The following is a 16102-nucleotide window of genomic DNA, read 5'->3' as shown; positions in this document are numbered from 1 at the left end:
TATACATGCACAGATGCACATGTGTGTACACACATATAAACATTTGAAAAGACACCTTTAGGTTATTATACCCATGTACTGAAGTACTCTATTGTGTGCTACATATGTGCACATTTACACATGCATGTCTGTGTGTGTATGTGTGTGTGTGTGTGTGTATGCACGTGCACGTATGCATATACATATACATTCATAGGCTAATAGGTGAGAAGGACCTAGACTTCTTTGGAACCATACATCTGTTTCAAGAAAAAGGGCGTGATACTCTGCAAAGTCCTCTATATGTGGGGTGTTTTTTAATCTAGACCTTTATTGAAACATGATATAAAATCTATATATTGGGAACAGCATTTCTGTTTTATAGGTAAGGAAACTTGGAAGGCCTAAGCGGTCAATCCAAAGTCACAGGGCTAAGAAATGGCACATTAGGGTCCTAACCCAAGGGTCTCTGATATTGCCCTTACAAATCTACTGCCTGCAAAACCCTTAGGTAGTATTCCTTTTCCGATTACTCCCTTCTTGGAACATTGTTCTGCTACTCACCCTTCTATTATTTAATCTTGCCAGTTTGCCGGCAATACAGGCAGCCTGTTAGCAGCAATCCATCTCAAGACCTCCTGCAAATAGTCAACGCAGGGTCCCTCCAGCTCAAACCAGACCCAAGAACATGCGCAGTCCATACACCAGATTCTTTCAACTGACCCTAGACCCACGAGTCTCTGAAAAGGAATATTTGACCTGACTCACCATCCTCCATGGACCTACTTTAGAATTGCGGGTTATACCTTTTAAGAGCATATGGGAGAACATGACTTGACAGCTGGACCTCTGTTTATGGACAGAGGCGGATTAGGGGGCAGGGAGGTCAGGGGAGGGAAGAAGAAAGAATCCCATAAAGCTAAACATATAAAAATCCAGGTGTTCCCAACTTGGAGAGCCCCGTGGTGTTTTGACCGTGAGACTGCACATTGTTGTTCCTTGTCCACATAGGCAATAAAATCCCTTTCTGTTTCTCTTGCTCCCTCCCCAGTGTCCACCTAAATTAACTTGACTAATAGAGCAGGACAAAGCCTGGACTGATTCTCCTACTAAATCAATCATAGTTTCATCATTATCAAAAGAGTGTCTCAGATAACTCTTTGCTGTGAGCTTGGAACTAGGGAGCCTTCACTTCCATTCATATGAAGTTTTTAGCATCATCTCCATGACTATAGAACTCGCCTGCAGGTTATTCCCAATATACTTGGGAAAAGTCAACAAATGACATGACTACTGAATGATTATAAAGAGAAATATGTTGAAAAATGCATGGTAAAAACAAAAAAGCAGAGGATGTGTGAATAGACATTCCACACACAACACAAATAGCCCTTAAATATACCAACAGATGCTCCACATCATTCTGAAGAGAATGCAAAACAAAGCTACCCAGAGATACCTCTTTCCGCCGATCAGCTAGTCAAAGACCCATAAGTTGGACAATATACTCTGTTGAGGAGGCGTTGGTGAAACTGATACTCAGTTACGTGCCAGTTAAATCATTTTTACTGGTTATCAAATTTAGATACACTTGTTCTCATGCAAAACTGATGTATGTGAGAGGTTTTTCATTGCACATTGCTTTAGTAGCAAAGATTGAACACAAAAAGTAACCAGTAGAAAAAAAACAACGAAACCCACAACCCTCAGGTCAGTTTTGATTCATAGCAACTCTATTGCACAGAGTAAAAGATTAATTATGGTACAGTCAACTCTTTTTGCTGTTGTTGTTAAGTGCTGTCAAGTTGGTTCCAACTCATGGCGACCCTGTATAGGGTTTCTGAGGAGTTGGTGGAAGGGTTTGAACCACCAACCTTGCAGTTAGCAGTTCAGTTCTTATCCTACAGTACCACCACACCAGGATTCCACTTTGAGGCCGTTTAAGACCAAAAAAAGTAAAACAGAGGAAGCTCTCTGTGCACCAGGTGGGAAGAGCTCCAGGACCTAAGGCAAAGTGCAAACAAATCAAATCCAGAATGATGTATATGGAAAGCTAGTCAACTCCAACTTTTAACAACCCGGTAGGGTTGTGGACAGGGAAGAACTGTTCCATAGGTTTTCCAGATTGCCACATCTTTCTCCCATTGAACTGCTGGTGGATTCCAATGCTGGCCTTTGCGTTAGCAGCCGTGCACTTAACCGCTGGGCTCCTAAGGCTCCTCACTGTGCGCAAGATGCAGAAAATATATTTGCATTTGATCACTACATTCAGAAAAATGGTTGCTAGCCTGATGCCAATACCTAGACATGACTATTAGCATAGGAGACTCAGCATATATTGCACAGCTTCAGACAGCTTAGGTGGGCGAATGTTTAGAAACCAATTAGGGAATCAAGAAATCCTCTAAAGTTTTTTCTTCAGAATGCTAGTATTCAAATTAACATACGGAACAGACAGGAACTGCCAGACTCTGATTTGACCGTTTGTAACAATGTATGAAGCCTCCTGGTATCCCACTGAGAGGACTTGTGCCTCTTCCCTACAGTTTTCTTTAAATGTTCCCGAGCTAATCAGGAGTTTACCTGGCGAAAACGCAGTTGGCTAGGTAGTGCTTTAAAGGGGACAAGTCAGTCTTCCCTCCCTTCAATGTTTTCTGCATTTGGGCTGAGAATTTGCAGAGGAGCTAACAACAAAGGGCTTTTTAACCTTCAAAGCCCTAATTAGAAAACAAGAGCAAATGGTAGGTCTTTGAAGAGGAGCCACCAACTCATATTCTTGTGGGTTTTTGCCTGATTACATTTGTTAATAAGGAATGGCAAAGCCTGTGCCTCAAAAGCTGTTCAAGGCCTTTTGGTAGCAAATTATACTTGTAAATTTTATGTAAGTTGATCATTGGAATAACTCATACTCTTTGAAGATTAGAATTCATAAATGTATAAAAGAATTAAATGATTCTTTCCCCCTCGTGATAGAACATATTAAATGGCAGAGGGGAAAATGTGTTTGAAATCAACTAAGGAAATAATTCATTTTGAAAATTATTCAATAAAAAAGTTAAATCGGAAAAATATGTTAAAGCCAGTGTCTGCTGGGTGAACAAGTCAAGCAGAAATAGGAAATGGGCAAATTTAAGGATGAAGGGTTGGGAAATGTCTTGTCACTGGATGTTTTTAGGAGAGAAGTGCTCATTGTCTAATTTTTTGTTATTCAACTCTAGGGCACTCCTGGACAAATAATCCCTCCCACCCCCAAGAGATAAAGAAAGGAAGACTCAATTCTGATTCGCAGGCAACTGGGGAGGGGGGTGGTGTCTCAGAGCCCCAACTTCAAGGATACCTTTGAAGCCTGCATCTCAGATTGTTTTGTTAATGCAGAAAGTCCTTGCCTTTATCTGGCAGAAGCCTCATTTCCAGAGGAAAATGCAAGTCAGTGGGATTAGTTTGTCTTCTCGGAGGTCAGAACTCCATGGACACAACTAATAACACAAGTATGTCACGGAAATAAAGAGAATGTAAAATTGCCCATCCACAGGGGTGATGTAACAAGGACTGACAGAATTTCCAAAGCAGAAAAAGCAAAACTAGGTCAAAGCACATTGGCCGAACATCATCAGCATTTTTGCTCCTAGAATTTGACCATGTCGGCTGTGTCTTCGGGCATTAATGTCTTCTGTTATCAAAGTAGGGAGCTGTCACTGACAATTCGTGTCTTATCACTCTGTTAGTCAAACCCAAACAATATGGTTTATATGGGAACTCTTTTATTCTGACAGTTGAAATGTTCAAAAGGGGAAACAGTCCAGAGGTGAGACACATAGAAAAATAAAAATTCATTATTTAGTATTCTTAGTGGTGTTTTGTTTTTTTTTTTCACCATTCCCTTCTCAACTGTAAGGACTTTTTCCTTCTTTCATTTACAGCCATCTGAAAAGGGCAGCATCATGAACCCCCACCCCCATCCTTTACCGTGGAGTCCAGTCAGACTCACGTGGACCCTATAGGATGGAGTAGAAGTTCCCCATAGCATTTCCAAGGCTGTCATCTGTACAAAAAGCAGACTGTCACAATTTTCCCCCTGGGAGCAGCTGATGGGTTCGGACTGCTGATGGTTAGAACTGCTGATCTTTCGGTTAGCGCCACTTAACTAGGCACCATCAGAGTTCCTTTGCAGCATGAACATCCCCACAGAAATGCATTCTCAACACCAACCACGGCAAAGAAATGCACCATAAGAGCCTTTTTTTCTCCTTTTGCTTTCCCCAGCCTAGGCTGAGTAAAAGAATCCACATTTGATCCTTCTTCATTTGTTCCATTTTTCTGCACTATTTCTGTAAAGCACATCAGATTCCTTCATGGAAAATGACTCATCTCAGTCTCCCAGCCTTTGTTCTGTGTAACACAATCCTCCTGACATTGGCGCTGACATTTTCACACTTATCTAAAATCAGAGCAAAGAATGTATCCCCAAAAGGAACACCAAGCCCCAATCCAAGACCATTCGACAATGCGGATTTTGGGAGCAGAGGTTAAGTGCTTGACAGCTAACAGAAATGTTGGCAGTTGAAACTCACCACTGGAGAAAGAGTGGCCATCTGCTTCTGTAGAGATTACAGCCTTGGAAAACCCTGGGGCGGTTCTGGTGGTGGTTGGTGGTTGTGCGCCATCCAGTTGGTTCCGACTCCTAGCGACCTTGTATAGGGTTTCCGAGGCTGCAAATCTTTACAGGATCAGAAAGCCTCATCTTTTCCCCACACAGAGGCGGGCAGATTCAAACGGTAGACCTTCTGGTTAGCAGTCCAATGCATAACGCACTACACTACCAGGGCTAAAGTTACTTTGAGTTGGAACTGACTCAATGGCATAGAACAACATTTTCTCTCAAAGATGGTGCCACACATGACCCCCGCCCCCCCGCAAAGAAAAACCTCCAAATTATATCTTGGAGACCTGGTAATGGCACTGTAGGATAAGCACTGGACTGCAAGGTCGGTTTGAACTGCAAAGTCTGCAGTTCAAATCCACCAACCCTATACGGGCTCACTATGAGTCGGAACTGACTTGACGAGCACTTAACAGCAACAACAACAAATTATATCTTACTGGAAGGCATGTCGAGTCCTGGTGTGACACTTTAGGATAAGCACTGGACTGTAAACCATAAGATCGGTAGTTCAAACCCACCAGCTGTTCCTCAGAAACCCTATACAGGGTCGCTGTGAGTTGGACCCAACTCAAGGTGCTTAATGACAAGAACAACAGAAGGCATGTAGGACCTGGTGACACTATGGGATCAGCATTGGACTGCTGGAACTGCAAGCTTGGCAGATGAGGCTTTTCTCTCCCGGTAAAGATTTACAGCCTCCGAAGCATTACACAGGGGCTCCCTATGAGTCGGTATTAACTCAGTGGCAGTTTTGGTTTAGATGTTGGTTTGGGTGTTTTGGTTTAGAAGGCAAACAAACGGAGATTTCAGATGACACAAGTTCTGTTCTACTATTTCAATTCACAAATGCCAAACTTTTTACCACTACTTTTTGTCTGAATTCCTTTGTATCTCCTATAGGAGATTTGGCTCACTATGCATTCATTCAGTCAGTTTCTACTGTTTGATGATGTCTTCCACTCATATAATGCTTTATCAAGCCATTCATCTGGCTATTGCCAACTAGCAAGCAGTCAATGAATCCATTCTTCCACAAACAACTCCTTTCCTCCTCAGTTTTTGGGGAAGACTGCTTACAAATGCATGTAATTGAAAACACACTCTAAAACTTGTCATATAACAGGTAAGATAGTCTAACGTATGAATCTCTTGAAAAGGTGTTTGTCCCATTGCTTCCACAACCCACTCCACGTCTCAGAACTTCCTACTGCATCCTTTTGACCACAACTCTCAAATGGTCTGTCACACCAGAAGCACCAAAAAGCCTTTGCTTAGCCATGTGTCTTGTAGAAGATGTGGCCGCCATATGCATGGAGTGATCTCTCAGTTGCTGAGTGACCTTGGCCATGTCACTCAACCAACTGCAGAAACTCGGCTAGGCTCAAGGAAAGCCCGTTGCAGATCTACCTTTCTTATCGGGCTTTGAGCACTGGGCGAGCGGGTTCTGAAAACCCCTCACATAGATTTTATGTCTGCCACATTTGGGGTTGTGTACTCACCCAGAATGAAATCGAATGGGTTAAACAATTGTTCATTTTTCTCTAGTTTCAATCAATTTAGGCTTTGCTGTTCCCTCAACCTTCCTAATGTCCTCTCTTCCTCATGTCCCCGTGATCTGCAGAGCATTTTCCATTCTTTTAGCCTCAAATTCACTCAGCATGCAACCACAGAACACTTAATTATGTCATTTGCTGATTTCTACTGGAGTCCTGGTGTAGCGCTGTGCGTTAACGCGCTGGACTGCAAAGTCCGTTTGAACCACAAGTTCAGTAGTTTAGGCTCACCAGCCACTTCTCGGAAACCCTATACAGGGTTGCCATGGGTTGGAACTGATAAGATGGCTCTTAACAACAACTGTGTGTCAGGGAGTTCTCTGGGTGGTGCCAATGGTTCACTGCTAACTGAAAGGTCAGGCGTTTGAGTCCACACAAAGGCACCTTAGAAGAAAGGCCTGGCGATCTTTGTCCAAAACAATCAGTCATCGAAAACCCTGTCAAGCAGTTTTACTCTGACACACATGGGGTCACCGTGAGTCAGAATCAACTTGACAACAATTGTGCCAAGCAATGTGCATGGGCCTGAGGATCCAAAGACAAGCAGCATGGCTATGGCTCTTGAGAACTCAGCCTCAAACAGGCAGGCAAACAATGAACTGGAAACATCCACGGTCTCAATACTGGGGTTGAAGACTCCGCAGCGCTTGCCTTCCCATGCCTTCTACTCCAAATAGGCAGTGCTCAGCTTATAGAGAGTCCTCTTCATACAATTTAAATTCACAGATGCCATCATCACTAGGCAGTCTCTACCCCTCAGGGGTTTCCTGGCTGTCACTCACAAGGACTCAGGTGAGAGCAGAAATGCAGGCAAGGAAACTGGGAAAAGAACCAGGGAAGAGGGCTGACCCGCACGCACGCAGGCAGACAGGCAAGTAAGTCCTGTCCACCAAAGGCATGGTCCTGCCCCCAAGTACTGTCCTGGAAAAGGCTCCAAGCTCTACTAGCTGAAACGGCCCCAATTAACGATTCATCCAGAGGATGAAAGTTAGGAGTTCAGCTCTCTTCCAAGAACTAGCTGAGCCTGTTGTCTAGAGGAAGTGGGAGTGTGGATTGGAGGTGGGAGACAAACAGTTAAGGACACTCACCTTCCCAAATAGTAGGACAGGCCTGGGGGAGATGCCAGAGGGTATTTATTGGAGGGATGCAGAAAGAAAAGTGGAAACTAGTCTAAAACTTGTGTCATTGCAAATTTTACCAAGACTGACCTGCTACCCTAAGCATGGCAATTCTTTCTCCATCTATGTTCCCATCCTGTATAACATGACAGCAGGCCCCGAAACTCGGAACTTAATCTTGCATTAATCAGACTATTTTTTTAAGATCGTGTTCTTAGATTGACCTGTTCCTGACATCATTTCTCACTGGAAAATGGTCTGGTTTCAAAACAACAAATTCTTAGATCATAAGGATTCCTGATTGGGACTGCCTACACTACATAATAGTTAGTATTATTTAATAATTATGACCAATTTATTGTAAGTGTTGTTAGTTGCCATCAAGTCAGTTGTGACTTAAGGAGACCCCAAGTGGATAGAGAACACCACAGGGTTGTCAAAGCTCTGACCTTTCAAAAGCAGATTGTGAGGTCTGTCTCCCGAGGCACTTCTGGGTGGGTTCAAAATGCCAAATTTAGTGGTTATGAATCAGGCTGCGAACCACAAGGTCAGCAGTTCGAAACTACCAGCTGTTCTGCAGGAGAAAGATGAGGCTTTCTGCTCCGGTAACAGATTTGTTGTTGTTGTTGTTGTAAAGTGCCGTCGAGTCGGTTCCGACCCATAGCGACCCTGTACAGGGTTTCCGAGGGTGTAAATCTTTACGGGAGTAGAAAGCCTCATCTTTCTCCCGCAGAGTGGCTGGTAGTTTCGAACCACTGACCTTAAGGTTCGCAGCCCAATTCGTAACCACTACGCTAACAGATTTACAGCCTCGAAAACCCTGTACAGGGTCGTTATGAGTCAGAACTGACTCCACGGCATAGAACAACAACAACAGTCAAGTTCTTAACCATTTACATCATTTATTTTATTTAACTAGGAAATTATAGATTTCTACAAGTATACATGGGTAAAAATTCATTTAAATTTCAAAATTATAAGCCCTTTCCTAGCAGCTCAGTAAAGTTTTGCATACCATCATCTTTTGATGTAGGATCTTCTCCATATAAGTAGGCAACAGGAAAATGTATATTGAGCTATTGGGACAATAAACTTTACATAAGATCCGAAATTCTTTGATGACAGGGACCATATCAAAAACATCTATGGATCCCAAATGTGATCTGGTATAGAGAAATCACTTAATGTAGCTTTAAGGAGTGCTGGTGGAGCAGAGGGTAAGTGCTGAACTGAACAAAAGATCAGCAATTTGAACCCACCAGCCACTCAAAGGATGAAAGACGCGAGAGTTGGCGTTCATACAAATTTACCATCTCGGAAGCCCTATGGGTGTTCTACTCTGTACTATACAGTTGCTCATGGCAATGGGTTAATGTAGCTTTATTAAAGGAATGACCCAAACCCAAACCAAACCCGCTGCAATGGAGTTGATTGCAACTCACAGTGACGACTACTTCCTAGGGTTTCTCAGGCTGTAAAATTTCACAGGCGTAGACACACTCATCTTTCTCCAGAGGTGATTCGAACCACTGATGTTGCAGTTAGCAGCCCAGTTTTATAACCTACTATACCATCAGAGCACTGAATATATTAATTTTATGAGTATTGAGGCAAATGCTGTTGAATGATATATTCAAAGAAAGTTAAGTCTTCTTATTATACTCATCATCAACAGTTGTTGTTAAGTGCTGTTGAGTCGGTTCTGACTCATAGCAGCCCTGTATAGGGCTTCCGAAGAGCAGCTGGTGGGTTTGAACCATGCGTGACCTTGCAGTTCAAATAAACCTTGGGGTCCAGTATGACAAAGGATTGGCATCTCTTACATTTTCCCTCCGGTACCCAGAATTTTGCTTTGATAGCACAAAGCATGAGCATTCTTAAGTGTCTTGTGGGGAAGTATCTCCTGAACATTTTTTTCAGTGCCTCAATCTTCTAAATTTATTAATGTCACCTGACTTTTTTAGGCCATCCTGATGTTATGACAAGAGAATATTTCTCTTTGGACAGGAAGAAAAGCCTTGCAGATGCTGATGGATCCGTAATACTTGGGGTATTTGTTGAAATAAATTAATAAAACATGCTCATTCATAAAACTGATCAAGTAATCTAGACAAACACCCCTGGGGTGGGTTGATAATGAATTGAAAAGAATCTTCTTGAAACAACTATCCCAAATCTACATAGAGATTCGATTCTAGTTTGACATGACTTTACAGCTCTTTCGACGCATTCATTCTCATAGCAGTTTTTGCCACAAGATTTAAGAATTGCTAATTGCTCCAAACAGGAAGAACAATTCCCGAATTCTGCTCTGTTCCCTGTTGTCCCTGGCTGGTCTTTCACTATAGAAACTTCAAGCCTGCCCTCTGCAGGTGGAGAAGTGAAGTGCATGGCTCCCAAATAAATCATCAAGAAAGCTAGCTTTAAGTCCCACAAAGTTCTGAAAAAAAGTCCATACTAAAAAGTAAAACAGGGATCCTGGTGATAATATGTGTGATTCCCCCTTCATTTCACAAATTGCTTTTTGAAACTAGCAACTGCTTGATTACAAATAATGTAAATTACATATGCAAAATACTCTGGTCATGGGTAGCCATCAATTCTTTTTACCGATCTTGAAAACCCCAAATGGTTTGGATGAACTGTGATCTTCAAAGCATGCGTGCTAAACACATCCTGATTGGCCCCACCTTTTTCTAATCAAACAAACTACTCTTTGTCTAGTGACCAAATCCCCTGCTTTCACCAACAGCCCAGGTTGCCATAGCTACCTTGTGTGTCTATTTACTACACAAGGGATCAAAGCCAGGAGACATCCACATCCACATTTATCCTTAAAACTTGCTGGAATGTCTGTGGATAACGTGCAACTATCAATTAACAGATTTGCTCACAGTCCACGCAGACCACAGCCAAGCAAACTTCGAATACCCTTCATAACTAACACGAACAGCAAGGAAAAGCCAAAGCAAACTCAGAACATTTGAAAATGACCAATCAGGATCTATAAGTTGATAGACAATCTTACAAGGATAACATTTTCCTGCAAAGAAGAGTGAAGCGAGAAGAAATTAACATTTTAACATATGTTTAAGTGTGTCACGGTATGTTGAAGACATGGGGTCCACAAAGGGAACGCAAAAACTTAAAACATCTGTTGTAAAGGGAATATTTCTCAGATGCATATTTAAAATTCCAATCCAGTTAGTTAATATCTTCCTATTAGATGTCATAAAGGCGGCCTGATCTCAGAGTGGCAACAAAAGGGAACAGAAAGGCCTTTTAAACTTTTGAAGACTTGTCTTTAAATAAAGGCAACTAGAATGCTGTGTGCCACTTAGAGAGCAATTAAAAATCTGATGTTTTAATCCCTAGAAAATCATTTGCCATCTCAAGCCTACACAGGTAGTCTTTCTGAGTGGAGTGGAGACCCTCATCATTCCCAGACTTGCCCCTAACTTGGTATGTATCTATGTACTTAACCTGTCTCTGCTTTCGCCTTCCCATTTGTTCAGTGAGGATCAAACTGCCACCTCCTTCTCTCCCAGGGATGTGGCAGAGAATAAATAGATCATGTTTGTAAAGGGCTTTCTAATCCTCAGAGGAAAGATTAATACAAAGACTTTCATTATTAAACCAGATGTCCTTGGGCATTTTAATTCCAGCCGAAAGAATGCAAAACAGGCTAATCAAAGGGAACCACAGCTCCTAGTAAAGGCAGCATCCTAGCTTAGGAAGATTTTAACAGCTACTTAAAACACTAGCTAACTGCCTGCTTTCCCCCCTTCTCATTCTAAGGCAACTCAGTTTGTTGATAGTTTGTGAACGACAGAATACATGCCCTCTTCCCTACAAGGATTTTCCAAAGTTATCAGGATATTCAAAACACAAAATACATCTGATAGGCAATTTTGCCTGAAGAGCTGATCTCTTCTTTTTTCTGCCAGCTAGAGAATGAATTACTTGGTCTTCTCATGTGCGGGGACAATGGGTGTCTGGCTGTGTGAGAAGAATATTTGCAGTTGTAGCAATGCCACGGGCAAACCTGTTGTTTTTGGCTGGGCTTCTAGAACAGGTGGCTGTGCCTCCCCTTATGCCTGGGAACATCTAGCACATTCCTTCTGAAGGAACTTTCAGACAAGTTTCCCATTAGGATCAGATGAAGAAGGTGACTTGCCCTTGCATTTTCCCTGTGGCCTACCTATCTCAGTGTGTCCAGAGGGGCCCTCCACGAACACAGTTCTTTTTCAGCCAACCTGGTAGAACCCCCAACTCCTCCGAATCTGATCACTAAGTAAGCAGTGTTCTACCTCTGCTGCCAGTCAGTGTGGTCACACTTGGAGGAAGGTCTCTACTGGGTTGCCCACCATTGTTGAACATTTTGTAGCCCCACAGATAGCTATCTCATCAGCATGAGATTGAATTTCATTGCAGGCTGATTTGGTTAACCCTGCAAATCCAGGTGGGGCTGCCCGGCTGTGATGGCAAATGTGGCTAGTGGGTGCGATTCTCCTCGCCTGGACGAACCCCTCAGTGCCTCCAAGAAGAATTCCCATAAAGGTTTAACCTCAGCCAATAACTTCGCCAACACATTTCCCCCTTTTGTCCCGGCTGCCATGGAACGTAGAGTTGTCCAGTCATTAAATAATTTAGGAATGACTGACTGCACGTGGGTGCCTGCACCCTTGAAACTTCAATACTCAGTTGCTTTCCAGCTTCAAGTAGATGTCCCAGTGGGCTAGGCATGGGCCAAACCACCACGCACCCAGGACAGCAGGCCTTGGGCATCAGGCTCGGGGAAGGCTACTACTGTTTCAGGGGAACTGTGTGCAAATGGATTCTGAAAATCGAGCTCAAGCCACCAAAAAGAGGACAGGTGGCTGCATGCAGGATCAAATGACTTCTTTGTTCCAGTTAAGGACTTTTTTTTTTCCAGAACTGTTTGGGGTGTCTCTTTTTCCTCGGCAATCTTTCCCACTGGGGCTTCATGCTCCTTTCCCCCATCCCAGCAGATTGCTTGGCATAAGAAGAATGAGGGTGGATAGTGAGTTTTCAGAACTTAAAATAAATGCCCAACTGTCTCTGGTCAGGCACCGGTGACTCCTTCCAAGCACACGCCCCTTGCGAGCCCAGGCTGGCTGTGAACATTTCCCTAGGGAGCAAGCAAGGGGTCCAGGCCCATTCGGTGGGGACTCTGCAGGAAGCAACCCCCCCACCCTCAGACCCGTTACTAAATAAATGGCAAGTTTGTTTCTTCGGCAACGTGCTTCACCTCAAGTGTGTATTAGGGCCATGGGTATGAACCCACTTAGAGAAGAAAATGTGGTGGTAAGACAGATGCTAAATTATTCCAACCCCCCCCCTCCAGGCCAAAGTAATGTTAGCCCTCTTGGAGTTCCTTACCCTCCCAGGCTACTGGCTTTTTTTTTTTCAGTTTTCAGTTTCACCTTCCCCTTAGATGGGTATGGACCTTGATATTTAAATATTGACCTGAAAGTCTTCTACAACTTTGATGGAATTGTGAACTACACCCTCTCCTTGACTTCCTACACCCTACTTTTTTTCCTTTTCTTAACCGCAAAGCAATAAACCTCTGCCTGGGATGATAAGGCATTTTATCACCATGCCTTATCAAAGATCATATATAGAGCCAGCTGCTAGTTTAGAATTCTTTTTAAAGTCACAGTGAAATATCCCTGGGACCTCTCTATGCTGGCTGCTTTCTGGGCTGTCTTCTCACGTCCAGAAGCAACACAGTTTTCAAACTGCTGGGACAGAGAAACAAATCTGCATTTTTGTGGAAGGACTGTCTGTGCTCATTTCGGGCTGGTCCCGCCTTCTCAGCCACAAACACAGTTAAGTGCTCAGAAGTGGAAAGCCAAAATGAGATAAACTCCCCGTGTAATTCTTTCTCAGGACATTCCCTAGTCTTTATTGGTCGGCAAAGCATCAAATACAGGCGAAAAGCTTGGGATAGGTCCCGCGAATTCATCGCAGTCACCACAAACTGGGATGGATTTACATCGCCCACAAACCGCCTTTATGCCCTTTACAACGACGGCCTGACATCCCCATCCACCATCAGAGGCCAAAGTGGGGAGACGGGTGCCCAGCATCGGGGGGAAAGGGGTGAACCTCAGGAAATCTGCTTCTTCAGCTCCCATGGGAAAGCGCAGTCCTGTGTCTCCATGTATCAAGTCCCTAAATGTATCAAGTCGGACAGGCAGGCGTCTGCTAACTCCGCAGAAGTGTACGCTGGGCCCCACCCCTGCACCCCCCAGCGAAGCCCCCGAGCTTACCTGCCTCATGTTTAGAATCCCATGATCCATCCGGCAGGGAGCGAGCTGCATGGGAGCCCACACCACAGCCCCGAGAGTGCAGACCCCAAACCCCAGAAGTCCGCAAGACAAAAGCAACTCCCCGCGGAATCCGCCAGCAGCTCTGAGCACGTTTTCTGCCTCTTTTTCTTTGATCTGTTGCTACATGCACTCTGCCCAAGACAATGTCAAGTTTCTCAACCTTTTCTCCCCCAGCCTATGAAAAGTCGGGCGCAGGGAAGCGGGGACCGCCTGGCTCTTATTTCAAATCAGGGTTCCGAGACGTCGTAGGTGGCTGGCTCGGGACCCCGGGCAGTCCCGCCAATCAGGAAGGAGGGGCGGGCCGCGGCCGCCAGAAAGGCTGCCTCCACCAGGATTAGGAGAGCTTTCAGGCTTTAAATGGCTGGGAGCAGCTGGAGACAGGGGCTCCAGTTCCGAAGCTGCCAGTTCGTGTGTGCCGCTTGAGTTCTATTCTGATCTAAGAGCTCTGGGTCCACTCGGAGTTTGACTGGCGTCAGCCCTTAAACCCTCACCTTTCCAGAGCCCCCTAAAAGCTCGGTAGCATTGGGAAGGTGCCGAAATATCACAGCCAGGTGAGCTCAGCACTCAAGACCCCAACATGAGTTTTTTAAAAGAGGATCTCTGCACGGAATTCGTAATTTACCCAGATACCGGGGAGGAGACCAAATTGTGACGCGGCACACCTTAGCTGAGATACCGGCCAGCCATAGGGAGGGGGCTCCCTACCTCATTTTCATATAGATGAACTGGGTAAACTACCTGAAGAAACCCCATCTGAATGGTATGTGTATGCAGAGTTGTGAAAATGCAACAGATGAACACAAACCAAGGACCCAAAATTCTAAAAGTATGCTTTTGGGTCCTTGGTTTTTTAAATTATATCTGCCTTTCACTAATGCTCACCTCATCTGCAAAAATGATCTGAATTTATTAACTGGGAAGAGTTTGCTAACATCTCAGCAGGATATGAAGAGAGCTAGCTAGTTTCTTATCAGCTTAAACCCAGACTGGAACAGAATTAACACAGTTTGCTTTCTTAAAACTCCACAGACACATGAAATCCTTTCGCCTCTCAGCCAATATTATTTCAATGCAAATTTACATTTTCTTTTTCAAGAAACTACAAGTCAGGGAAAGACTACGGGCACGTAGTATGAGCGGCCTAAATGTTTGTCAAAAAGAAGTAACCAACATTTTGTGAGAATAATTCAATTTTTTTTTTTTAATTGGGGGGAATCCAGAGGGAAAACAGAAACAATGTAGCTAGTCATGAATCAGCTATGTCTGCAGTGTTTTCTGCGTGGATCAATGCTAGGGGGCTTCAAAAAGTTAGTGGGAAAATTCCATTATTTTTCAATTCCATTTTTCCCACAAGCTTTTTGAAGTCCCCTGGGATATGTGAATTTTTCCCAGTTCAGTGAAAATTTGGAAGCTCTAGATCCCTACTTTGGGGGTCCGTAACCCCTTCTCAGTCCATGCCTCAATAGTCAGTGACACAAACTGACTTCTGTCCAACTCTGATATTTATTTGAGAGCTCTCCACCATGTCATCCACCAGGGCGTGTCATTCTCAGCACTTCTGCAAATGGGGGGCTGAAGAATTCTCCCGGGGTGTGTGTGTGTGTGGGGGGGTGTCCTGTGCATTGTAGGATCTTTAGTAGCAACCCTTCGTCTCAGCTCTTTAGGTATTGGGATCACACACACACCCCATGCCATAATAATCAATATGTCACCACTTTTGTCAAATGTTCCCTGGGGAACAAAATTGTATCTAGTTGAGAAAAACGGATTTATAGGCTTTGAAATACTGGTTGTCAAAATTGAATATGTAAGATCCCTGTTCCAAGGGAATTTGATACAGTAAGCTTGACGGGAAGCCTGAGAATCTGCATTTTATCCCGCTGCTAAAGGATTTTTATCCACTTTGAGAAATACTGTACCTAAGATAGTTCTGGTGATCTGCTCTTGAAAACCCGATGGAACAAGCTGTACTTTGCACACATCAGATCACTGTTGGCTAGAATCGATTCTATGGCAACTAACAACAACAGTGCTGGCCCAAGGCATACTTGTAGTCCTAGGACACAGGGAAATACCCAGGACTATGCCATTAAATACCACTGGAGGAACATTTCTCCAGGGAATATGTACAAATGGCAAATAAGTACATGAAAAGATGATCAGCCACATTAGTCATTAGGGAAATGCCAACCCAAACCACAATGAGATACCTCTTCACTCCCACTAGTCTGGTTATTACAAAAGAAAAAGAAAAATCACAAGTCTTGGCTAGGATGTGGGGAAATTGGAACCCTTGTTTACTGTTGGGAGGAATGTCAATTGGTGCAGCTGCTGTGGAAAACAGTTTGGTGGTTCCTCAAAACTTCAAGCATACAATTACCATATGACCCAACAATTCCACTCCTCAGGATATACCCCAAAGAAATGAAA

General features: G+C 43.8%; 1 protein-coding gene across 1 annotated transcript in view; it reads right to left on the bottom strand.

Annotated features, from left to right (window-relative positions):
• Window positions 1-13839, bottom strand: part of MID1 (midline 1 (Opitz/BBB syndrome)) — a 225943-nt gene extending 212104 nt beyond the window's left edge. The window contains exon 1 of the mRNA XM_006835640.1: window positions 13613-13839. The gene's annotated coding sequence lies outside the window, so the exon portion shown is untranslated. The remainder of the gene's footprint in view (window positions 1-13612) is intronic.
• Window positions 13840-16102: the final 2263 nt, after the last annotated feature.

The sequence above is a fragment of the Chrysochloris asiatica genome, unplaced genomic scaffold (assembly GCF_000296735.1).
Source record: "Chrysochloris asiatica unplaced genomic scaffold, ChrAsi1.0 scaffold00018, whole genome shotgun sequence".
Taxonomy (NCBI): Eukaryota; Metazoa; Chordata; class Mammalia; order Afrosoricida; family Chrysochloridae; genus Chrysochloris; species Chrysochloris asiatica.
Note: the sequence above shows the minus strand (reverse complement) of the source record. Positions and strands in the feature narration are given on the sequence as shown.